This window comes from Schistocerca americana, chromosome 2 (genome assembly GCF_021461395.2).
Source record: "Schistocerca americana isolate TAMUIC-IGC-003095 chromosome 2, iqSchAmer2.1, whole genome shotgun sequence".
Classification (NCBI taxonomy): domain Eukaryota; kingdom Metazoa; phylum Arthropoda; class Insecta; order Orthoptera; family Acrididae; genus Schistocerca; species Schistocerca americana.
The window spans coordinates 417,887,098-417,912,632 of record NC_060120.1 but is presented as its reverse complement, the minus strand read 5'-3'; the positions used below and the strand labels follow the sequence as shown (position 1 = coordinate 417,912,632).

Sequence of the window (25,535 nt, the reverse complement as noted above, 5' to 3'; positions counted from 1 at the left end):
CATTGGCAACAGCCTCAAGCTGTGAGACCGAAGCCAACACTGCCTGAAGCTGGGAGAGAAGGGATGCCAACTCAGCCTGCATCCGAACACAGCAGTTGCAGTCCCACTGTCACAGCAGAGAAACCTTTTTGTTGCCAACGACCTTAACGCAAAAAACACCAACTGGAATAACTGCATGACGAATATCTGTGGATGCCGTCTCCTACAAGTCACAGAAAGAAACCGTACCATCATTGTGGGAACATACGACCCCACATGCTTTCCAAACAGAGGCCAGAGCGATGTACTGGATACAGCCATCATTAAGCGATTTCCCAAAGATGTTACTGCCACCACCAGAAGGGCTCTTACCTCAGATCATGAACTGGTCATCTTTGATGTCGACCTTGTCGGCATCAATAAACCGCCAAGACACCACTTCGATATTCGAGGAATCAGCTGGGAAACAAAGCGCCAACTGCTCGAAAGAGACCTTCCAGACACATCGGCCGAGAGGCAGCAGGAGCAGAAGCCACACTACTATAGATAACATCCAAAGCACTGGACGCTGCAACAGAAGTCGCGCCACCGAGATGACCTACACGACCTAAAACCCATCAACTTCCTCCACCCATCACAGCAGCCATCAGAGAAAAAAACCACGCATTCAGAGAATGGCAGGCAATGCGTAACCCAGCAACAAAGCGCCGAGTAAACCTACCGCAACGAGAAATGAGGGTAGCGATAGAAAAACACAAGAACCAAGTTTGGGCCGATAAGATCGCGCTGCTACAGCTACAAGGCCAATCAGACTGGAAGATGACGAAGCCTTTACTAAGGAAGGGACAGACGTTACCCCCGCTACACGTGGGCAACAATATTGTAAGCGAACCAGACGCCAAAGTTAATGCCCTGGCAGATGCATTCGCAAAAAAATTCTCGCCGATGAACGACCTCTCCGTTGCGGCCCACATTGGCCTGGTTAACGAACACTTTCCGAGATTCCTCGCCAGCCGAGCTGAAGTCGACCGTATCCAATCGATTTCCACAGCAGAAGTAACAAAAGAGGTCGAAGAACTAAATGAAAATAAAAAAGCAGGAGGACCAGACCTCCCAACAAATGAGCTACTGAAGCAACTACCACTCACCGCAGCACCACTAATATCCGCGGCTTTCAACGAGATCTTGGCAACAGGCGAATTCCCCCTCACATGGAAACATGCTGAGGTCGTCGCCATAATGAAGATAGGAAAAGACCTTTGAACGCTGAATGGCTAAAGTCCAATCAGTCTCTTACCTGCTATATCGAAACTCTCTGAACGTCTGTATATAAAGAGACTTCAGCAGCATGTGGAAGCAGAGCACCTGATACTAGACGTCCAGTTCGTTGAGGAAGCATTCGGCGCCATAGAAAGGAAGGAATTCTTCGGGGCTGTATTTCTGGATGTTTCACGCGCCTTTGATTGCGTGTGGCACTAGGGCCTCGAGTATAAACTTCTAGATAAGGGCGTCCCCGTGTCACATTCGACACTCCTGAAAAGTTACCTCGAAAATCGGACGTTTCATGTCCACGCTCAAGATGGTACATCGTCCACCAGACCCATCAAAGCAGGAGTACCTCGGGGCAGCGTATTGGGTCCACAGTTATACACATTGTACACATTTTACTTACCATACTCCCGAAGTATGAATGCTGTACACCTCCAGCCAAGACTGCAATAAGCGTGTAATACGGTTAGTGAATGGGTGACGAAATGGCGATTGTCCTTCAATGCACTAAGGCACAGGCAATAGCTATTTGCAGAAGACCTTTCCAACCTAACATCCAGCCCATCTAGATAAGGGGCACTCCAATCTCATGGTAAAAAATAGCTGAATACCTGGGTGAGTCCCTCGACAGGCGTCTGACATGGCGCCCTCATACAGAAAACATCCGAGAGAAAGCCTGGAGAAGAATTGTAGTGCTTTACCCACTACTAAATCCATCACCAACACTACCATCAAGACTGGGGGTGATATTGTACCTTACATTAGTGCGGCCAATCCTAGACTACACTGCTGTTGTGTGGGGCAATGCTGCTCCAACCCACATACAACGACTACAAAGAATTCAAAACCGTGCTCTGAAAAGGGCACTTCACCTGCCACACCAGTTCTCAATGAGCGAACCTCACCAGCTCGCAGGGGTGCCCTACCTGAGGGACCGATTCGGAGTCACTGCCAAAGCCTTCTACGAAATAACACTAAACTCGGAAAACAGCCTTGTATGAGAACTTGAACACAGGGTCCGCTACCACACATCCAACAGATGGCCAGACGAACTACGAGAATAACAAGACCATACAACTCGTGTATATAGATTTAAAAACTAATAAATAAAAATAAAAAATAAAAGATAAATAAAAATTTAAAAAATTAAATAAAAATTGAATGAATATGTGTGTGAATGTGTCTACCGTAAGATGTATAAATGTGTGCAATGTATATATCGTGTGAATGTGTGAGCGAATGATAAAAAAAACCATCCAGCCAGTGTCTTGAAATCATTTTAACGCAGTAAAAAAAATAAGCACACCAAAAAGCCAATGTTTTACTTCCGACACAGGTAATTATTGAAGCCGTAGCCGCGAGGCTTGTACTTATATCTTTCGGACTGGGCAACCCAAGATGCCCCAACAACACCTACAGTGCACTCGACGACCACTCGACCCGTGGCAGCCGGAGTGAGTGGGTTAGTGCAGCACACAGCTGCGGTGCTCCACTACTGAGGGAGAGATTCAAGTAGTTCAAATGGCTCTGAGCACTAAGAGACTCAACATCTGAGGTCATCAGTCCCCTAGAACTTAGAACCACTTAAACCGAACTAACCTAAGGACATCACACACATCCATGCCCGAGGCAGGATTCGAACCTGCGACCGTAGAGGTCGCGTGGTTCCAGACTGAAGCGCCTAGAACCGCTCGGCCAGATAGGCCGGCTGAGGAAGAGAGTTTGATCTGAAGACAGCACTGCGCGCGGGGTGGCAAATAGTTGTGCTGCTGTTTTAACAGCAAAAAGCAAATTGTCGTAACCCCAGCATACAGTATGGTAAAGATGAGCAGCGTAGGAAGGAATGTCGCGAGAGGCGGCAGTTCGGAGGCAGAAGATGATTCCCCCGCTCCCTCCCTGTACATCAAGTGTGGGGAGGTCGAATGGCTGGAACTCTTCGACAAGATGGGGCAGCGATGCAAGGAGGAGGTCGTCGGCGAGTCGCTCGACTCCAACACCATCATCAATCTCCAGGCAGCAAGATGGGACGACCACAGGGCCCTGAAGGACCTTCTGGCCGCCCATGCAGTGGACGACCCACAACAATAGAAGACGATGGAACCCGAAAACCGTCGCAGGAAGATCACCAAGACGCTCCTAAGGGACCTGCCCTGGGTCTTGACGGAGCACGTAGTCAGAGAATGGCTGCACCGCCAAGGTTTCGTCAATGCAGCTGTCAAGCTGCATAACAGGACCAATAGGAAAAAACCACCATTTTTCATCGTCGCCACACCAGCATCAGACATTGGTGGCGATATTTTTGGCATACAAAAGCTGTTGGGCTTTCACATGGAGTAATAAACTCTCCCCACCTGGACACGAAGCCCCAGTGCTTCAAGTGCCAGGAGGAAGGACACATGGCAAAGCACTGGCACAACTCTGTGAGGTGCATCAAGTGCGGCAGTCAGCACGACAGCCACACATGTGCCAGCACTAGAGACAACCAGCCGACCTGCCCCCACTGCGGTGGAGAGCACGTTGCCAACTGGCGCGGATGCCAGGCCTTAATAGGCCAAAATCCCGCCGAAGCGCCGATAACCGCAGCCCAGGGTAAGAAGAAACGCCGCAGAAGAAGACGAAGAAGTAGAAGACAACACCATGATGCCACTGCAAATAGCAGCGGCGGGAGGCAGAAGCCTCCACAAAGGAGGGAGGCAATGCGGCAGAGCCAACCGCAGCTTCTGGAGGAGCGACGATGGCGGCTCACACTTGGCCGCCAGCACCAAACGTCAGTGGCAAAGATGGGGGGGACGGGCGCCGGTGTGGCGCAGTGAGTGGGCAGATGGTGACAGCTGGTCCTGACGTCAATGCAGCCCTCAGGAAGGCAGAAGCCATGGTGCTCCATGCGGAGATGGATGCCCCCTGCCTCACTCTTCGAGAGACCTATCGCTGAAGTCCATATACAGAGATGCGGGCAGTACAGGTCTGTGAGCAGCGAAATGACGATGGGCCTGCTGTGAAGGCAGCCCACCCAGTCCAAGACCAGGCCACCCAAACGACATGGCCGAAGAAGATAACAACGAGCCGATCCACGCAAATCGCAGTGGCCGCCAGTGCAGCTGCCATGGTGCGTAAGGACGCAGAAGTCCAAACCAGGGAGTTCGTTAACTATAATGACAACCTGGTGAACAATGAGATCCTGGACGAAACAATTCCGAATGTGGCCGAGAAAGACGAATACCAAATGAAAGACAGAAGCCCGTGGAGAACAATTCAGAAGAGAGAGAAAGAAGGCAAGAAGAGGACCACAACAGAACGCGAGAGGCCGCTGTTGTCCACTGTGAACGCCTACGCCAATACTGGCAAGACTGAAAATAAAAGAGAAGCCCAAACACAAGCAGTTCTGGCCGGGTTTTGCAGGTTTTCCTTGGTTGCTAAGGTAAATACTGGAACTGTCCCCAACAAACACCTGCAAATAAATTCCCAATTGGGAGAATACCCCCCCCCCCCTCCCATCCATCCCTGCGATCAAAATAAATAAACAGAGTACCAACAGAATAAACTTAAACGCCATGGCTGAATAGAGCAAAATGCACAAACAGCTTGCCCAACCCCCAGGAAAAAAAAACACTCGAGGACACAGACGAGCCATGGGTGCCGACCGGAGTGGACTGAGAGCTGCACAGCAGCAGCAGTCGTCGAGTGAGCGCAGTGCCCGCTCACCCACCCTCTCCCCCACCATACCACCCAGGCGGGACACCGCAGCTGCCGCTGATCAAGCATCTGAGCTCATGCAGTGACCAGCCATCTGCAACGAAGAACAAAGAAAGAAGGAAGAAGAGCGCCACTGCACCTCCCATGCCGAGGTGCATTCTGAAAGAGCATTATTGTCGTGTTGGTCTGTCTGAATAATCAGGCAGACAAGCAAAAGTGGGTAGGCAAGCAAAATTGTCGTAATGTCGTAACACCAGTGTCGCACCGCAGTCAGTGCTGCCTCCTCCCACCAGAGTAGAGCAATCTCCACACCAGGGCCAGTGGCTCTGCCCCGTTACCCGCATATGTGTAGAGTAGGCCAAGTCAGCCTGCAGCTACCCTACGGTGACAACAAGTGGGACTGAACTGGGACAAACCACGGGTGCGACCACACAAAACATCACACGACTCCAGTATGAATGCTGAGGATTAATGTGAGACCCCCAACTCCTAACCCCCCCCCCCCCCCCCCCCCTCACGACACTGATAACGGAACAGAAGCGGCAACGCCAATGAATGACAACCAGACTGTGACGTACGTCGTGGAGAATCTTCCCCATGGCATCACACAAAAAGCAAGGGCCGCCAAAATTAACTCCTTTGTTGAATATGCAGTGAGGGCGGAAATCAAGTCCCTGAACATAGTCTGAAATGGGAGGGCATATATCACCACCACCAGCAGAGGACAGGAAGACTACTTTCATAAAGTCTTCCGAAATCACATCATCTCCACAGTAAGAGTGCGCCCCCAGAAAATACGCAAACCGAGGCAGCCCATGCTAAGCTCCCGCAAACCACCACTCAGTGCAGTTTTAAAAAAGTTCCACTTGATGTCGAGGCAAAAGACATAATCAACCAATTCAGCAACCAGGGACTGGATGTGGAAAGGGCATGTCGTGTCACTTCAAGGGAAAGACAGACTCGCACAAAAAACATTTAATCTCAAGAGACCAGGAAGCAGTTGACCGCATCCTGACAAAGGGTGTGGTCACTGATTACGCTGAAAGAGAAGCAGAGCCATCCAAACTTTCCCCACCGCAGCCAGTGCAGTGTGAGCAGTGCCAGGGCTGGCTTTCAAAATTCTGTAATTTTGTCACCAAGTTGCATCGTGGGCTACATCTAACCGCGCTGTTGGTCTGGTAATATACACTCCAGGGATCACGAACTATATTCAGTGTCAGAGTATTTGTAACAAAAAACCAGTTCATTCGGAGGGAATGCCATAAGTCGATTTATAAGGCAGATGTAGCTTTCAACAGGGATATTTGTATGCACCTGTCGAATCATGACCGCTTGTGATAGTAATATGGTCGTTGCGATTGTGTTTTTTAACATATGGCGGTTTGTAAGACGATTACACCTGTCTCTCTAAGACACAGTGGTCACACTCGCAGCAAAAGCTTATGAGACATGTCGACCCATCGCTGATTTTCTCTCAGTATTATTTCGTATCGCCAGCAATCAGTTAGTGGCAGAGTATTATACTTAGAAGTAGCGGTTGCGTGACAGGTTCGCTTTGAGCATCAGGGTTGTAAAGTATGTGTTTGTGTTCCGACATGTGCAAAGGAAATGACTACGTCTAGTTGTAAGGAAGGTATGGATTTGACATGGAATACTGTGACAGCAAAGGGAAGATTATGTCAAGTCATATGAATGGTACAGATATTTCTATTCCCAAAGCAATAGCCATCAGCAGGGTGTACTTCCGATACTTCGCTCATTGTCGAATGTCATCCAATTCAGACCGCGATCATTATATTTAATTGTAAGTACAGGGATAGAATATATATGTGTCCGGTTTTTCTAGGACTATTCTGACTATGTGTGCTTGGCGTGCAGCGCCGGTGACCCGTGGCGGGAATGATTCACGTTTCTGGATAACGGTAAGAGCTGTCCGAATGGAGAGGCCTGTTGGGATGTAGGAATGTGGCTGATTTAACTGTGTCGTCCTCTAGAAGGCCGAATAGCGAACTAATACTTAGAATGTGTTGTACAGCTTTCGTGATCGCGTGTAAATTAGAGAAGATTCAATATGGTTATGTGTTTTCACTGGACCATTATTCCCTCCCACGTAAATTGTCTGGTTGACTAGTTCTGCACATTTCGCGCCTTTATTTAGTTGAGGGAACATCGATTGTGGTGCGTGCATCTAGCAGTTGAAAAACAGGCGGAAGGTACGTTTGCTGGTTCTCTAGACATGAGTAACATCTAAGTTGACTTTGTATATTATAGGGATGATTTGGAATCTGTTACATCACTGACATCTGTATTCGCAAGTGGAAATATCAGTTTCAGCTACTTTTTTTCGAGTTCTCACGTAAAGGTCTTCGCAGATGGGATATGTTTCTAGTTACTCAGTGCTTTACAGCATGATCCACCTCGCTAAAGTTTCGGGTTTCAAGAGAAATAATTTCCAAGCTGTATCTTCGGAATTATGCTGTGAGAAGTAACGCATAAATGATACAATATTCAGGCAAACCTTGTGAATATACAGGTGTCCTTGTAGTCCCACAGCCTGGAGGTATAGAAAGCAAGCAAGCGAGCATGCAGGTCAGCATCAGAAATGGTGATACATTTCTGCCGAGCGCAATTGACCCAGCCCTTGTGCAACAGGTTCTGAGAGTGACTTTGGTTCACCACTGAGTGTGCTCTGGTCATGCATTGTGGGGGGGGGGGGGGGGGGGGGAGGGCAATACCACCTGACCTCGTGAGATATATCTAGTGCTGTGAAGAGTATACCTACGGTGCAAGTGCTTATGCTGTCTGTCTTCGTGGTAAATGTACAAGCGTCTGGCAGTCGATAGCTATATGCATGATGCGAAAGGGAGGATTTTGTGTGGGGCAGGATACGAATTATATGTTTACTAGATCAACAGGGTACTTGGTGATGTATTGTCACGGTTAAAAACGGTTTCATGCTCTAATATTCAAGCTTCCATCCTCAGTGGCGGAGCAGTGTAATTGAGTAAGAGTCTTTCTGTATTTGACAATCAGGAGGCCACTTTGCAGGGTTTAATTGTCAGTGTAATATGGTGACCTGTACAAAATAGTTTTGCCACTGAAAGTCTTGACTGCAGAAAAAAGGAAAATGCAGACAGTGCTTCCACACCAGCAGTATCAGTAATTTCGAGGATAAATTCACTAAGATCCAGAGTGCTCCATTCATTCACAAGATGTCCTACATGCTGGGACATAGGAGCATCTAAAAACTGATTTGAACATGATGGAGACAAGTTATCTATGGAAAGTTCTGAGAGAGCAAATTCTCAAAGACAAGTTTAAGCAGACCATCCATCTCTGGCACGGATGATGCCGTCACTCATCCACCACGATGGCATTAGGACATCTCCAGACCAGTAGCTGTAGGATATCGAAAATTCCCGCCATTTTTCTCTTCGGTAGCACAGTGCTTCAGTTTCAGATTGTGTAATTGTTCTTATTTCCCCTCGTCTGTGCTTAGACAGTGCTTTCTTTTCAAACAACAATAATGCTTTTATGTTTAACAGTGTTTTCGCAGCCATGTGCAGACATGGTGAAGGCTTTTAGTGTTGAGAACGCTTAATGTTTCTGAGACATATGCTGACAGCAGGATGTGTTGATTACCAGGAAAGGAACACGTCACGTCTCATTAGGAATATCAGAAAGACTGCAGTCGGTGTTATTCTGGGCTATTTTCGTAAACAGGTCCTGGTCACTGAGCGAACATTTCACGGCGATGCGTCGGCCACACTAGGCAGGAAAGCATGTGTGCAAGGCTAGACTCAGCTCACATGCCCCAATAGGATCGCTAGGAACAATGCACCTGTGCTATTCTATGAAGCACTGGATCAGGTTTCTATAGCGCAACCTGTAACGTCAGCATTCACAGGTAGAGAGCTATCGTGCCATCAATGGTAAACACACGCGGGCCACTATAGTTCTAAAGCAATATTACGTGCAATATGTGTGTGCATTGCATTATTTTCGGCTGTTTAAGTGCTTTAAGTGTTGTGAGCCTTCGCATGGCATTACATATGCATTATTTTTTGACAATTTACGAGTTTTTTTCCTAGCTGTACATCAGTGCACTGCATTATTTTGGTGATTTATGAGTAGTTTGCAGGTCTGTAGGCTGTGAAGTGCATTATTTCGACAGTTTATAGTTAGCAAGTGTGTCTGCAGAGCGTTTTACATCGATTATTTTGACAATTTACTAGTTGTTTATGCATCTGCACATCAGTGATCTGCGTTATTTTGGTGATTTACGGATAGTTTGCAGGCCTGTAGGGTGTACAATGCACTATTTTGACAGTTTACATAGCAAGTGTGTCTGCAAAGCGTCTTTCATGCGTTATTTCTGTGATATACGTGTAGTTTGCTGGTCTGTAGGGTGTGCTATGCATTTTTTCGGTAATTTACGAGTTGTTTACATGTCTGTACATCATTGTACTTCATCATTTCGCTTATTTACGAGTAGTTTGCATGTTTGTACACTATTTACTGAGACCCTATGCATGCTAGGATGAGTGCTTTGTATCAGTGTAACAAATAAACTACGTGAAATCCATCCCTAAATAAATTGTTCCAAAATAAACAATGTACAGTCCTTCCTCTCTCCAGCAGCCCAGAACAGGCTGAGTCCTTTCCCACCATTTTCCCACAGATCGCACTCTTGGATTACATCTCATAAGGGATGACAGCATCCACTGGCGGCAGTACTGTGTACTAGGTCAGTTGGATTTCAGACCTCATGGTGAAGACACTGGATAGAGCTACTGCCTCAAATTGTTCAAATAAATACTGCCTGATAAATAAAGACGTATGTCCATCCTATCCAGCAGCCCAGCACAGGCTGAGTTCATTCCCAGCCAATTCCTAGAAGTGGTGGTACTCGGATGATACAGGTTAGTGGAGGTAGCCAAGTGACGTATTTTCCCGCCATTTTCTTAGGTTAGTGGAGGTAGCCGTGGTGTGTTGCATTGTCCTGTTGGAATTTGAACTTCCCGCCATTTTCTGTGGAATGGGGGAGGAGGGACGGAGGGAGGGGTTAGGTTAGTGGAGGTAACCCAACTGACCTATTTTCCCGCCAAAATTTGAACTTCCCACCATGACATAAATACGACATTTCCATTTCTATCGCCGCCATCTTGGATCCGCCATCTTGAATAAATTTGGCAACATAGGATTGTGGGGTGGTACATACTTTGTCCTACTACTTCAGTTATCCTCACGAGACCGCAGGAAGTCCTTTCAGCCCTCCTATAAACGAAAATGCCCGTGTCCCGTGTTCACATCAAAGAGTAATTTGTTTTCTTTGGTGTAACAAACTTACGAACAGCTCAGTTTGGGACTTAAATAGACAGCACTAGACGAATATGAATTTATGTTTTTATCGCATATGTTGTTAGCAAATTCACCAGTAATTGTCTACATAGGCCTGTTTTTGTAGGGCTCTAAAGTGGCATCCGAATATACTAGCGTAACGACACGAACATAGTCATACTACATTTCGCGAAATAATGCAGAGTAAAATAGTCATAATTTCTACAAAAGGAATTAAAGACATTAGTTTCCGATGAGTCTGGTTTAAATAATTTCAGCTAGCTGAAAATTTGTGCCGGACAGGCACTCGAACCGGGTTTTCCTGCTTACTAGGCAGACCACTAAGCCATCCGCTCACAGTGATCAACGCACGGACTATGCTACCACGTCTCCCATCCGACCCAAATTCTCAGCTACTATCACAACTACCGATATAATGCACCTGTTGATTACTCTCGCCGATTCCCGTAAAAGTTTGAGCTTGGTGTGCATCTGAACTGAAGGGATCAGTAGCTGTCGTCACCTACTAAGCGAGAGATCTGGGTTCGAATCCCGGTCTTTCACAAATTTTCAACTTGCCCTGTTGTTATAAATCAGTGTCCACTGGCAGCTAATGTCTTTAATTCCTATGTATCTTAATTCTTAGTGACTGAAGGACAGAATGTTGTCTCTTCTTTAGTACGTGTCCGAAAGAACAGCCATCACATACACGTTGGCTTTTATTGTTAGTATATTACGTTTTCAAACTTGACCAACTACTCATTTTATCCTTAAAAATATTAGCTTAATTTATTTTTGCAAAAAAACAACACTAAATAAAATGAATTAAGTATTGTCATTATTACAGTGGAAAAGAAATTTACGTTTCACACTAAGAATGTTGCCAGATTTTAAATTGAAATACATTTTAGCCTTCCGTCAAAACCGCAATTCGGTATCATGTACATTCACGTACCTACATCTGAATACTTACACTCATTTTCGCGTAACAATTTAAGATATTACTCCGTTAAGGCCATGGTGAAGGGGCGTTGCCATTGTCTTCCGATCTGAGGATAGTATCTGTATAATATAAGTCGACTTTTGACTGGACTGCGACGGCTACCTTTACTACGAATTTTGTGTTTGTGTTGTTATGGACAAACGAAAGGCCGGCCGCGGTGGCCGAGCGGTTCTAGGCGCTTCAGTCCGGAACCGCGCGACTGCTACGGTCGCAGGTTCGAATCCTGGCTTGGGCATGGATGTGTGTGATGTCCTTAGGTTAGTTAGGTTTAAGTAGTTCTAAGTTCCAGGGGACTGATGATCTCTGATGTTAAGTCGCATAGTGCTCAGAGCCATTTGAATTTGATAAATGAAAGCATGAAATTGTACTTTCTCAAAAATAATTACTAGTAACGTGTCTCAAGGAGTGTGTTATGTAGCATACCTAAAACTCATTCGCTGCTATCAGAGTCAGCAATATACATACGTTATAAATTCCACGCATGCACCTACTACGTGTGGGCGATGACTTTTACATGTCAGCAGACAGGACAGCGCTGGCCTCAGGCACACACAGGGCGGTAACGTGTCGCCAAAGCGTTTTCCGATAACGTATCGGCGGAAGAAGAACTGTGCCTCGAAGACAGCAAGTACTTTCCGATATCTCTGCGAGTGTACATAGAATTATGGGGGACACACGCAAGGCTGGCCTGGAAAAGTCCAAGAACAGAAAGGTCACTTATCCGAACGCATGGAATCAGATTAACTTCATTTCGGAACGAAAGTAAAATGCTTTCAGAAATCGCTATCAAGATACATCTCTGGTGGAGTGGAAATGAACTTCGCTTTCACTTCTTTAATTACGTATTTTGAAGGCTAATGTTATTCTGAGAAACAAAATTAAAATTTCGTTGTCCTGCAAGAAACGTCGTGCAGTTGTGTATACGAATTTTAATAAATATGTAGGGAAATAATCGAGTTCTCTGAAACAAAGACGGCTGTAAAACATTTTGACCAAGGCCTTAGATAGAGGAAATACTCTCATGAGCATGTACCTGGTGAAACATGATATCAGAATATCAATGACAGTACAGTACAAGTAAATTGATTTGAATACTGGTCTGTCACTGAACCAGCTTGCCACTGACTCTTTCTTATTACTTCTGGACTCAATCTCAATAAGTCTTCAGGGTATGTGACCGCATTGTCAATATATTAAATAGCCATTTGCGATAGTGACCGAAACATCAAGAATTTAATATGTTGATAATGCGGTCACCATATCCAGAAGAATTTTATTGACAACTACAACGAATGCCAGATCCTACCTTTACGTCCATAGTGATCCTTCCGCGACTGTGTGTCAGTTGCACCTCAGAAGGGGCAAGTTCTGCGAACAGTCAGACATAAAGTGATATTTCATACTTTCTCGGCGTGACTGATTAATGGCGTGCAACCGGGTGTTCAACCGAGTTGTTGTTTTCATTTTTTTCTACAGTACATGACGTTTATAAATTAGTTACACAAAAGTAACCTTTAATTGTAAAAAAGGTAAATAACTAATGTTTGACACAGCACCGAATGCAGTATACATCCAAGTTTTATTTTCAAATGTTCAGTGTGGCTAACTTTTGAAAAAGTACATATGTCCCATCCGTAATCAATATCCTGCAAATCCTACGAAGTAAGTCTTGAAGTGTGGAGGCAACTGTTCGTGTTATCCATTGTCGGATCTCGTCGACGTTGACCAAACACTCTGTCTTTAATATGACCTCATATACAGATGTAAATTGTGGTTAAATCAGGTGATTGTGATGTTCAGGAGATTGTTCCTTCACGTCCAACACAATTCGGCACATTCTTACGTAGATATGCAACTTCTTCACGATTATAATATGGTTTCACACCATCTGAAAAATAAAGTCTCTGACCATATCTTGCTGTAATTAAGACAACAGTTAATGATCAAGCATGTGCAGGTACGATATGACAGTTACATTTGACTCGATAAAACAGAAAGGACCATGGCGCGGCGTCGTGTATGATACACAGACAAGTACGGTGAAACAACTGTAGCAATTAATAACGTTTTCTTTGAGTTGGTGGCTTGCGATATTTAGTCCTGAATTTCCTCTGAACTTTAGTAGCGGATTTAGATTCATTATACCATAAACAACACTGCGATACTCTGCACCGTTACGATACTACATGATGACTGTTGGAATAACTTATTCGTGCATGCCACCTAGCGGGAACGTTGAGAACTAATAGGTTTAAGCAGGAGTAGAACTTGAAAATACAATGCATTTAGTGCTGCATTAAACATTTTTGTAAGTTATTTACCCTTTTCACAATTACAAGATGCTTTTATATAACTTATTCATAAACACCTTATGTTTCGATGAATGACCGAGTTGTCTTCTTCAAGTGCTGCGAGCTGAGCCATTGTGTGCTGTCGCTGCTTGAACTCAAACCAGACTGAGAGCAACTGGTAGTATTGGTCTCGCGCCGTTATTTATTGCGTATGTTAACTCCCGACCCCCCTTACGCCCATTGAAACTCTTTTGTTTTTCACATTCCGCACTGATATTCCTCGAAATACAAGTTATCTTAGCGTTTCCCAGCTCTGACGGATGTTATAGCTGGCGAGATCTTACTAAATTCAACACCGGACGCCAGTCCTTGCTTAGAACGAACTAGCTCTCCTAACCCCAGGTGTGTGGCGCATGTTGTAAGCCCCTTTTATACCGGGGTTAACGCAAGCTATCGTGAATTCTCTCTGGTGTAAACGCTAGGGGCCAGTAAGCAAACGGCGTTCAGTCGTTTTCGGTTCACATTGACCTGTGTTCACTCGTGTTCCGCTGGTTGTCGGCCTTTCAGCAAACCATCAAAGGAAAAAGGAAATTCGCATCCTCTCCGCTTCGGTGTTAACACTACAGCAAGCTTTCGTTTGCTGCATTGTCTACTTCTCTTGTTGTCAGGAGACGCGAGAGCGATGGAGTACTCGGAAGGGAATGCGACGTTGCCCATAGCAGGATACAGATATCATATGTACTTCTGGGATACAAGGCGTCCCCACTACAAATGCGGAAGGAAAAGAAATATGATCGGTAGAAAATTCCCGAAACGTTTGGAGGTCCTGCTGGGAACGCGAGAGAGGCAATAACTGCGTTAGATGCTTGCGTCAGGCAGGAACGGAGTGAATAATCACAAGATTCGTAATTCTTTTTATAAAAATAGAAAGGTACATTAATTTCCTTTGAAAGTAAATATATGCCACCTTGTATCTAATATGCTGATTAAAATTAAAAATGTACAAAGGGCCTCATAATTATCGTTGCTTGCGTTCATGGTATCTGTCATTACATGTCTGATGTCATCCTACTGTTTTTTGATGATAAAATAACTGGTTTACCCGGAATCACGCTATCTGCTCTCTAACAAACTATACAGGGTGTAAGTGCAGATATTTCTGTTGGTGCCTGAGGACGGTGTTCAAAAATGGTTCAAATGGCTCTGAGCACTATGGGACTTAACATCAGAGATCATCAGTCCCCTAGAACTTAGAACTACTTAAACCTAACTAACCTAAGGACATCACACACACCCATGCCCGAGGCAGGATTCGAACCTGCGACCGCAGCAGCAGCGCGGCTCCGGACTGGAGCGCCTAGAACCGCACGTCCACCGCGGCCGGCACGAGGACGGTGTACTGAACGACATTACATCTGTATTTACGTCATTTGGAGACTGATAATTACAGCCATTACAAGTCGTAAGCTTCTAAGTTGGTCAGTACCTCCACTTACACGTGGAAAGAACATTCCATTTGTCCATACTTTCCTCTTGGCAGCATGTGAGGTGCTGGAGTATGACGTGTCACATGTTTGTGGGAAGACTGTTCGACACAGATTAGTTCAAATTGCTCTGAGCACTATGGGACTTAACACATGAGGTCATCAGTCCCCTAGAACTTAGACCTACTAAAACCTAACTAACCTAAGGACATCACACACATCCATGTCCGAGCCAGGATTCGAACCTGCGACCGTAGCGGTCGCGCGGTTCCAGACTGAAGCACCTTGAACCGCTCTTCCGCAGCGGCCGGCTCGACACAGATAGCCGGCCGAAGTGGCCGTGCGGTTAAAGGCGCTGCAGTCTGGAACCGCTAGACCGCTACGGTCGCAGGCTCGAATCCTGCCTCGGGCATGGATGTTTGTGATGTCCTTAGGTTAGTTAGGTTTAACTAGTTCTAAGTTCTAGGGGACTAATGACCTCAGCAGTTGAGTCCCATAGTGCTCAGAGCCATTTGAACCATTTTTTTTTTTGACACAGATAAATAAACAACCAACATATTAAGGTACCACATATAATAACATCAGCACTTTGCCCGTTGCACCCCGTACCGATTTTATCATATAATTTTAGAGACAGGTTGTGCGTACTCGTATATTTCACCTTTCATTTATACTATTTGTTCACATCCTCTTCCGTACACGTACTTTAATAAAATCCTTGAAGTGCATCGCAAACGTCACTACTGACATCAGAAACTAATCCACATCGCAGCTGCTGAAATGGGAAACAATCACTTACGTAAAAGTATGTGGTCGCTAATAACCGGAACGTAAATGCCAGTCTTCTTCAGGTTACGTTGGCCGCCGGCAACTAGTGACTTGCTTTGAAATTTCCTCCTCAGTTGTAATGAGAAGTCAGTGAAAAGAGTCATTCGACAAATGTACAAAGTTTTTGAGCACTGTAACGGAAAGCTGAAGCAGGAATTCAGTACTCACTACATCCAAACAATTCACATTTTCGTAAAAATTGAGAAACCTAAACTCCTCCTTTCCTCGGCTATTTCACTTACTTCGTCAAAAACAATAAAACAATGCCCCCTCATGCCGCTAAATCAACCGCTCTGATCAACAAAGTTTTATTCGTGGCTGGAACTATATACAGTGTGCCAACTGTTGGAGCAAAAAAAAAAAAAAAAAAAAAAAAAAAAAGAATAGTAAAGCGATTATAGGTTACAGATTACAAAAGTCGAAGTATTGATCACATAAACTGAGCTGGGCTAATACTGAATTTTATAATCTCGTCCGATACAAAGGCCACTGGTCTCTTCTGGAGGCACCACCGACCTGATCTCGCTTCATAGGCTATGCTCGATATCTTGTTTTCTTTAGTGTAAACCTTTGTTGGCACATACAACCGAATGGTAGTGAACACTGGCGAATTCTCTCTGCTAAGACGCGTTTGCTTGCGTTCACCTCCATTCGTTACGGTGCAAACGCGGCTTTATGTGCGGCAAACTCTTAAAACAGGTACCGTGTGATTATAATTAAGTGCAGCTATTCACTGAGGTCCATTGTGGGTTGTAATTATCCTAAGGCAGAAAAACTTGGTAGATATGCTAATGCGTTAATGCGGAACCAATGACAGCTGGAATACACACATCAAAAAAAGTTTTGCATCAACTTGGTTCTGAGACTTCCGGAACCTGTACAGAAAATTGGAATAGAGATCAACATAAACATCATTTCCGCCCTTTTTATTGCTCATGAAAACCACACATTGCCTGTTGCACCACCATACCGCACTGCGTGGTGTGGTGGTTGCAAAGATGGACCTTGCCATGCACGCCGGGAGTGAAGTTGCGCATCATGCAGCCTATTGCGCACAGTTTGAGTCATAACACGACGTCCTGTGGCTACACGAAAAGCATTATTCAACATGGAGGCGCTACTGTCAGGGTTCCTCCGAACCATAATCTGCAGGTAGCGATCATCCATAGCAGTAGTAACCCTTGGGCGGCCTGAGCGAGGCATGTCATCGACAGTTCCTGTCTCTCTGTATCTCCTCCATGTCCAAACAACATCGCTTTGAAACTTCCTGGCAGATTAAAACTGTGTGCCCGACCGAGACTCGAACTCGGGACTGCCAGGAAGTTTCATATCAGCGCACACTCCGCTGCAGAGTGAAAATCTCATTCTGGAAACATCCCCCAGGCTGCGGCTAAGCCATGTCTCCGCAATATCCTTTCTTTCAGGAGTGCTAGTTCTGCAAGGTTCGCAGGAGAGCTTCTGTAAAGTTTGGAAGGTAGGAGACGAGGTACTGGCAGAAGTAAAGCTGTGAGTACCGGGCGTGAGTCGTGCTTCGGTAGCTCAGTTGGTAGAGCACTTGCCCGCGAAAGGCAAAGGTCCCGAGTTCGAGTCTCGGTCGGGCACACAGTTTTAATCTGCCAGGAAGTTTCATATCAGCGCACACTCCGCTGCAGAGTGAAAATCTCATTCTGGAAACATCCCCCAGGCTGCGGCTAAGCCATGTCTCCGCAATATCCTTTCTTTCAGGAGTGCTAGTTCTGCAAGGTTCGCAGGAGAGCTTCTGTAAAGTTTGGAAGGTAGGAGACGAGGTACTGGCAGAAGTAAAGCTGTGAGTACCGGGCGTGAGTCGTGCTTCGGTAGCTCAGTTGGTAGAGCACTTGCCCGCGAAAGGCAAAGGTCCCGAGTTCGAGTCTCGGTCGGGCACACAGTTTTAATCTGCCAGGAAGTTTCATATCAGCGCACACTCCGCTGCAGAGTGAAAATCTCATTCTGGAAACATCCCCCAGGCTGCGGCTAAGCCATGTCTCCGCAATATCCTTTCTTTCAGGAGTGCTAGTTCTGCAAGGTTCGCAGGAGAGCTTCTGTAAAGTTTGGAAGGTAGGAGACGAGGTACTGGCAGAAGTAAAGCTGTGAGTACCGGGCGTGAGTCGTGCTTCGGTAGCTCAGTTGGTAGAGCACTTGCCCGCGAAAGGCAAAGGTCCCGAGTTCGAGTCTCGGTCGGGCACACAGTTTTAATCTGCCAGGAAGTTTCATATCAGCGCACACTCCGCTGCAGAGTGAAAATCTCATTCTGGAAACATCCCCCAGGCTGCGGCTAAGCCATGTCTCCGCAATATCCTTTCTTTCAGGAGTGCTAGTTCTGCAAGGTTCGCAGGAGAGCTTCTGTAAAGTTTGGAAGGTAGGAGACGAGGTACTGGCAGAAGTAAAGCTGTGAGTACCGGGCGTGAGTCGTGCTTCGGTAGCTCAGTTGGTAGAGCACTTGCCCGCGAAAGGCAAAGGTCCCGAGTTCGAGTCTCGGTCGGGCACACAGTTTTAATCTGCCAGGAAGTTTCATATCAGCGCACACTCCGCTGCAGAGTGAAAATCTCATTCTGGAAACATCGCTTTGGTTCACTCCTAGACGCCTGGCCCTTGTTGAGAGCCTTTCCTGGAACAAAGTAACAAAGCGAATGCGATCGAACCCCGGTACTGACCGTCTAGACATAGTTGAACTAAAGACAACACGAGCCGTGTACCTCCTTCCTGGTGGAATGACTGGAACTGATCGGCTGTCGGACCTCTTCCGTCTATCAGGCGCTGCTCATGCATGACTGTTTATATCTTTGGGCGGGTTTAGTGACATCCCTGAACAGTCAAAGGGACTGTGTCTGTGAAACTGTCGTGGACTGGCAAGACAGCCAATCCACAGTGACGGGTAGCCGAAAGGCACGCGTTTAAGCTCACGCAGGATGGCGTGAGGTCTGGAACAGGACTAGGTCTGTATAGTAGCAAAAATAGTACGTAGCTTATGGAATAATTAACTTTAATCCATAATCGGTGAACATCGGTCTGACGGTACATGCATCACAAGATAAATAGCAAATGATAATGGCGCCTTGCTAGGTCGTAGCAAATGACGTAGCTGAAGGCTATGCTAACTATCGTCTCGGCAAATGAGAACGTAATTTGTCAGTGAACCATCGCTAGCAAAGTCGGCTGTACAACCTGTACAACTGGGGCGAGTGCTAGGACGTCTCTCTAGACCTGCCGTGTGGCGGCGCTCGGTCTGCAATCACTGACAGTGGCGACACGCGGGTCCGACGTATACTACCGGACCGCGGCCGATTTAAAGGCTACCACCTAGCAAGTGTGGTGTCTGGCGGTGACACCACAGAAACGATATCCATAATCAACATCTATCTATCTTCAAGAGTTCTGGGAACCGGGGTGGTGCAAAACCTTTTTTGACGTGTGTGTTTAACTGACGTTACAGTGTCAAGCAGCACACAACTAATGCTGCATTTCAACATTACGTGTTTGTTTTTTCGAATCTTCTGCATTCACCGAAATGTTTCTACATTTTGAACAAGCTGTTACTCATCAAACCAAACATAAATTCTGTCTATATCATCCTGTATCCTCCTACAGTCACTGAACGACGACGTAGACTATAGCATCATCAACACACATTCTCAGATTGTTGTTCACCCTGTCCGCCACATCGTTTATGTATATACAGAACACTTCCCTGGTGCACTGCTGATGATACCTTGTGTCTGATGAAAAGTCGCCGCGCTGCAGAGTGACACTGTGTCAAGTGCTTACCACAAATCTAGGAATATGGATTCTGACTGTTGCCCTTCTTCCATGATTCGCAGGATATCGTGGAAGATCGGGGCAAGCAGAGTTTCTGACGAACGATGCTTTCTAAATCCGTGCCTATTATGGACAGAAGCTTTTCAGCCTCGAGGAAACCTATTATACTCCAATTTAGGATATCCTCAAGAATTCTGTAGCAAATCGATATGAAGTTTTTGATTTGTAATTTTGCGAGTCCGTTTTTTAGTCTTCTTATACAGTATACAGCAGTCACCAGCCCTTCTTCAAAGTCGCATGGGAGTTTGCGCAGCGCGAGAAATTCGCAGTAAGTGGAAGCTAAGAAGGAGGCCAACGCCGAACTGGAATTCCTCCCAGACTGGAGATTTAAATGTTTTCAATTCTTTTAGTTGCTTCTCAACGCCATAGATACATACGTCTGTGTTCTCCATATAGGAATCTGTATGACAGTCAGACGATGGCAGGCCTGAGCGATGCTCTTACATGAACGGTGTTTTAAACATGTAGTATTTCAGCTTTCCAGCTGCTTTCCTGTTTTGTCACACCAAGCTGGTCGACGATTGTCTGAATATTAACCTTCTACCCGCTCAGCGATTTTACGCAGGACCAGAATTTTCCCGGTTTTTCGCCAAGATATTTCACTAAGATATGGCAGTGTAAGTTGTATGATTCGCGCGTCGACATTTTTACCTTGAAACGGAATGCTAATAGGGAAGAGAAGAGGCATCTCACGACTGATAACGCTTACCATGTCTCGAACTTGTAGCACTCCATAAGCTCTTCAGAAGTGTGCTTCGTTATAGAGAGTGGCCACATAAAGTCTGAAAAGCTTGTAAGTGAGTTGCAGGGGAGGTCGTGCTGAGAAGTAATTTTTCAGAAAAAAAATTCTATACGTTGAGACGTTTCCGAGATATTTATCAGTGAAGTTAGCCAATCAGGTCGTTGTGCGCCCATATTCAAGCACTTTCACGCGTTAAAATGCGGTAGTTCATAGATGTCTGGAGTCCATGAGTTACCAATTGTTCAAATGCTCAATGAGCAGCTCCGGAAGGCCATATCGATAATGCTTCGTTGAATGGTTCGCACTCTGACACTTGTAGATGGCCTAGCATTGAAATGCATCAATGAGCATTTGAACCACTTAAAATGTACCTTAAAATGTACGTTTCTTTTTCCGTCTGACGAAACCAAACGAAGTTTAGCGAGTGTCTCTGGTAGACTGCTTGAATTAACGTGCTCGACGACCTGACTGGTTAACTTCAACGCTAAATAACTCGGAAACTATGAAACGAATGGAACATATTTCTAACAATTCGAGCCGTGGCGTGGCAGTTCGATTTAGCTTCGCGCGAATATCCTCTCTCTCTCAGTCACTGAAGAGCCAAAGAAACTGAAATACCTGTCTAAAATCGTGTAGGGCCACCGCGAGCAAGCAGAAATGCCGCAGCCCGACGTGGCATGGACTCGACTGATGTCTGAAACAGTGCTCGAGGGAACTGACACATTGACACCATGAATCCTGCAGGGCTGTCCATAAACCAGTGAGAGTACGAGGTGGCGGAAATCTCTTCTGAAAAGCATGTTGCAAGGCATCCCAGATATGCTCAATAATATGTTCATGGCTGGGGAGATTGGTGGTCGGGGGGGGGGGGGGGGGGGGTTGTCGCAGTGTCCTTTCCGAAATTGCCCAGGAATGCACATGGACATGAAAGGATGCAAGTGATGAGACAGGATGCTTAAGTACGTGTCACCTCTCAGAGTCCTATCTAGACGGATCATAAGTCCCATATCACTCCAACTGTACTCGCCCCACACCATTACAGTGTCATCACCAGCTTGAACAGTCCCCTGCTGATATGCAGGGTCCATGGATTCATGAGGTTGTCTCCATACCCGTTCACATCCATCGGCTCGATACAATGTGAAACGAGACTTGTCCAACCAGGCAACAAGTTGACGGGCCGAGGCGAGGCGTTAAGCTTCGTGTCGTGTAGTCATCAAGAATACACGAGTGAGCCTTCAGCTCCGAAAGGCCATATCGATAATGTTTCGTTGAATGGTTCGCACGCTGACACTTGTTGATGGCCCAGCATTGAAATCTGGAGTAATTTACGGAAGGATTGCACTTCCGTCACGTTAAACGATTCTCTTCAGTCGTCGTCGGTGCAGTTCTTGCAGGATCATTTTCCGGCTGCAGTGGTGTCAGAGACCTGACCTTTTACCGCATTCCTGATATTCAGCGTACACTCGTAAAATGGTCGCACGCGGAAATCTCCACTTCATCGCTACCTCGGAGATGCTGTGTCCCATCGCTCGTGCGCCAGCTCTAACACCAAGTTCAAACTCACCGTAATCTTTATAACCTGCCATTGTAGCAGCAGTGACCCGTCTAACAACTGCGCCAGACACTTACCGCAGCACTGTGTTCTGCTCGTTTACATATCTCTGCATTTGAATATGCATGCCTATACCATTTTCTTTGACGCTTCAGTGTATATGATAGTGGTCAAATCTTTGGCTGTAACCAGAACGTATTTTGGGTGGAAGCTGGATGGCCTTCGTTGAGACGGCGTATGCTCTAGTGCGCTTCTAGTGGTAGTTATGCACCCGCTACGACGGACGGAGTGACCGCACGGTTGGAGGCGCTATGTCACGGATTGCGTGGCCCATCCCGGCGGAGGTTCGAGTCCTCCCTTGGGCATGGGTGTGTGTGTTGTTCTCAGCATAAGTTAGTTTAAGTCTAGGGACCGATGAACTCAGCAGTTTGGTCCCTTATGAATTCAAACGCATTTGAACAATTGCACTTGCTACGGACGTGAATGGCCAATGGATGGAGCACGCCTGCATTGCCGTGGTGTTTTGAAGCGCATCGCGGCGAGAGGGTTCGCTGGCATGGGACGTAACGGGCGGAACTTGTGCTGAACGTCTTGGCAGGAGCCATGCTATTATGATACGGCTGTGTGAGTTTGACTTCTCACCTGGGTCGTGAATATCCTATGGATCTGGCTTGTTTAATGTTGAGCTCTGACAAATTTCCATGTTATTCTTATCAGTAAACCTACCAGCCTTATCGCAATCTCGTTGTCTGCCACAGGGGTTAAATAATTATTTAATTGTGTGAGACACTGGTCGGAGCCGGTGATACATATAAATGGTTATTTTGAGTCGGTTCCTTAAACAGCACGATAGTTCCCAGAATGAGATTTTCACTCTGCAGCGGAGTGTGCGCTGATATGAAACTTCCTGGCAGATTAAAACTGTGTGCCCGACCGAGACTCGAACTCGGAACCTTTGCCTTTCGCGGGCAAGTGCTCTACCATCTGAGCTACCGAAGCACGACTCACGCCCGGTCCTCACAGCTGTACTTCTGCCAGTGTCTCGTCTCCTACCTTCCAAACTTTACAGAGGCTCTCCTGCGAACCTTGCAGAACTAGCACTCCTGAAAGAAAGAATACTGCGGAGACATGGCTTAGCCACAGCCTGGGGGATGTTTCCAGAATGAGATTTTCACTCTGCAGCGGAGTGTGCGCTGATATGAAACTTCCTGGCAGATTAAAACTGTGTGCCCGACCGAGACTCGAACTCGGGACCTTTGCCTTTCTTGGGCGTGAGTCGTGCTTCGGTAGCTCAGATGGTAGAGCACTTGCCCGCGAAGGCAAAGGTCCCGAGTTCGACTCTCGGTCGGGCACACAGTTTTAATCTGCCAGGAAGTTTCAGCACGATAGTTGCTAAAGTCCAAGTAGTTAACCTCTTTTCATTTGTTGAAATCTGAACTGGTTCCTTTTAAGCAGTGTGTGTTCATTTGTTCTTAGTCTGTGCTTACTTTCATTTCATGTGTTCTAGGTAGTTTAATATCTGTGCATGTAAATCGTACAGCTCGTATTGATGACTGACAACCGTTACGTCTGTTATGGCTTAGTTGCCCCTTGTGTAATCATTCCGCCACCTGATGTCAGCAGCTACGCTCGATGGTTTTGGGCGTGATGCCTGACTCTGTTATTACTGTAATTCTTGAGAAACTAGAAGCCTTACTGAAGTGTGGAATTTTAATTATTTAAGTGGCTAAGAAAGTAATACATTTCATTGGATGATGTATAAGATTTAACTGGTTTTTAACTTTGTTAGTGTCATGAAATCTTACGTTGTCCATAAGTAAGTTTGCCACTGTAAGAGTTCTTTGGTTTGTAGCTGCAGTAATTTCCTGGGGTTTAAAGTTAATTGAGCGTTTCAAGATTAAATGAGAAGTTTCAATTGAGTTTTCTTCTGTGAAGCTTGCTTGTTTAAGTTCACCTTGGATGTGATTACTGTAAGAATTCTTTGGCTTGTAACTGCAATAATTTCCTGGAGTTCAAAGTTAATCGAGCGTTTTAAGATTAAATGAGAAGCAGCAATTAAGAGATTTCTTCTGTAAAGCTTGCTTGTTTAAGTTCACCGTGAATGTGATTAGTTAAAACTGTATTAAGATCCTGTTTATCCTCTGGCGCAGGCAACGGCCTTACCACAGTGGATACACCGGTTCCCGTGAGATCACCGAAGTTAAGCGCTGTCGGACGTGGTCGGCACTTGGATGGCTGACCATCCAGCCGCCATGCGCTGTTGCCATTTTTCGGGGTGCACTCAGCCTCGTGATGGCAACTGAGGAGCTACTTTACCGAATAGTAGCGGCTCCGGTCAAAGAAAACCATCATAATGACCAGGAGAGCGGTGTGCTGACCACACACCCCTCCTATCCGCATCCTCACCTGAGGATGATACGGCGGTCGGAGGTCCCGATGGGCCACTTGCGGCCTGAAGACAGAGTGGTTTTTTTGGTTTTATCTTCTGGAAAATTGTACCTGTAGCAAGTATGTTTTAAAGTATTATGTGTTTATTAGGTAATCCATCTCCTCACTACACTACCACCTAGCTCGTGTCTATAACACCATTTCACAATTACTGCTCTGGACAACTTCCAGTCCGCAGCTCGTGGTCGTATGGTAGCGTTCTCGCTTCCCGCGCCCGGGTTCCCGGGTTGGATTCCCGGCGGGGTCAGGGATTTTCTCTGCCTCGTGGTGACTGGGTGTTGTGTGATGTCCTTAGGTTGGTTAGGTTTAAGTAGTTCTAAGTTCTAGGGGACTGATGACCATAGATGTTCAGTCCCATAGTGCTCAGAGCCATTTGCCTATTTTGACAACTTCCACTCCAACAAGCATACAAGTTTGTAGTGCCGTTTCTGACCTTCTATATGCGTGCGTCTTCTCACTTTCCCTTCGCCGGTTAGTGCCCGTATGATCATTGGTGGGGGGTGGGGGGGGGGGGGGGGGGGCGGCGCTGGACTGCCTGCCTGACGTCAGCAGTAAAGCAGGGCAGCTACCCGCTGCCTGCTACCCCAGAGTGTTTACAGCGCCGGATGAGCGCCCGCCACGCGAGTGGTTCCCCTCGGCATCTGTGCCTGTGTCTGTGTCTGTGCCTGTCTCTGCCAAGATGGACGGCGGCAGCTCAGGCGAGTGCCGACGGACAGCCTGCAACTCTCTGCAAGGCTGCCACTCTGCTCTGCGTAAACCACAGCTCCCACAGATGCGTCGCAGACTATACCCGTACAACTCTCTGCACGACTTGTCTCTTGTAGATCACAACGTCATGCTCTAGGAGTATCAGGTCACAACGTCATGCACTAGGACAGGGGTCTCCAAACTTTTCAGTCCGCGGGAAACATTGACTCCTCCACGAAGTCATAAGGGCCAAGATCTACCTAGTGGGATTAAAGCACCCTAGCACTCCATGATCACCGTAATGTAAGGCTAAAGGAAACATGAAATCGCAAAAATCTAAGGTTGTGGGAATAGCTAACACTGAAACGAACTACGATTTTTG

At 46.3% G+C, this 25,535-nt stretch overlaps 1 pseudogene; it reads left to right on the top strand.

Annotated features, from left to right (window-relative positions):
- The first annotated feature begins 24,167 nt into the window (after positions 1–24,167).
- On the top strand, positions 24,168–24,284 carry LOC124596940 (annotated as a pseudogene).
- The last annotated feature ends 1,251 nt before the right edge of the window (positions 24,285–25,535 follow it).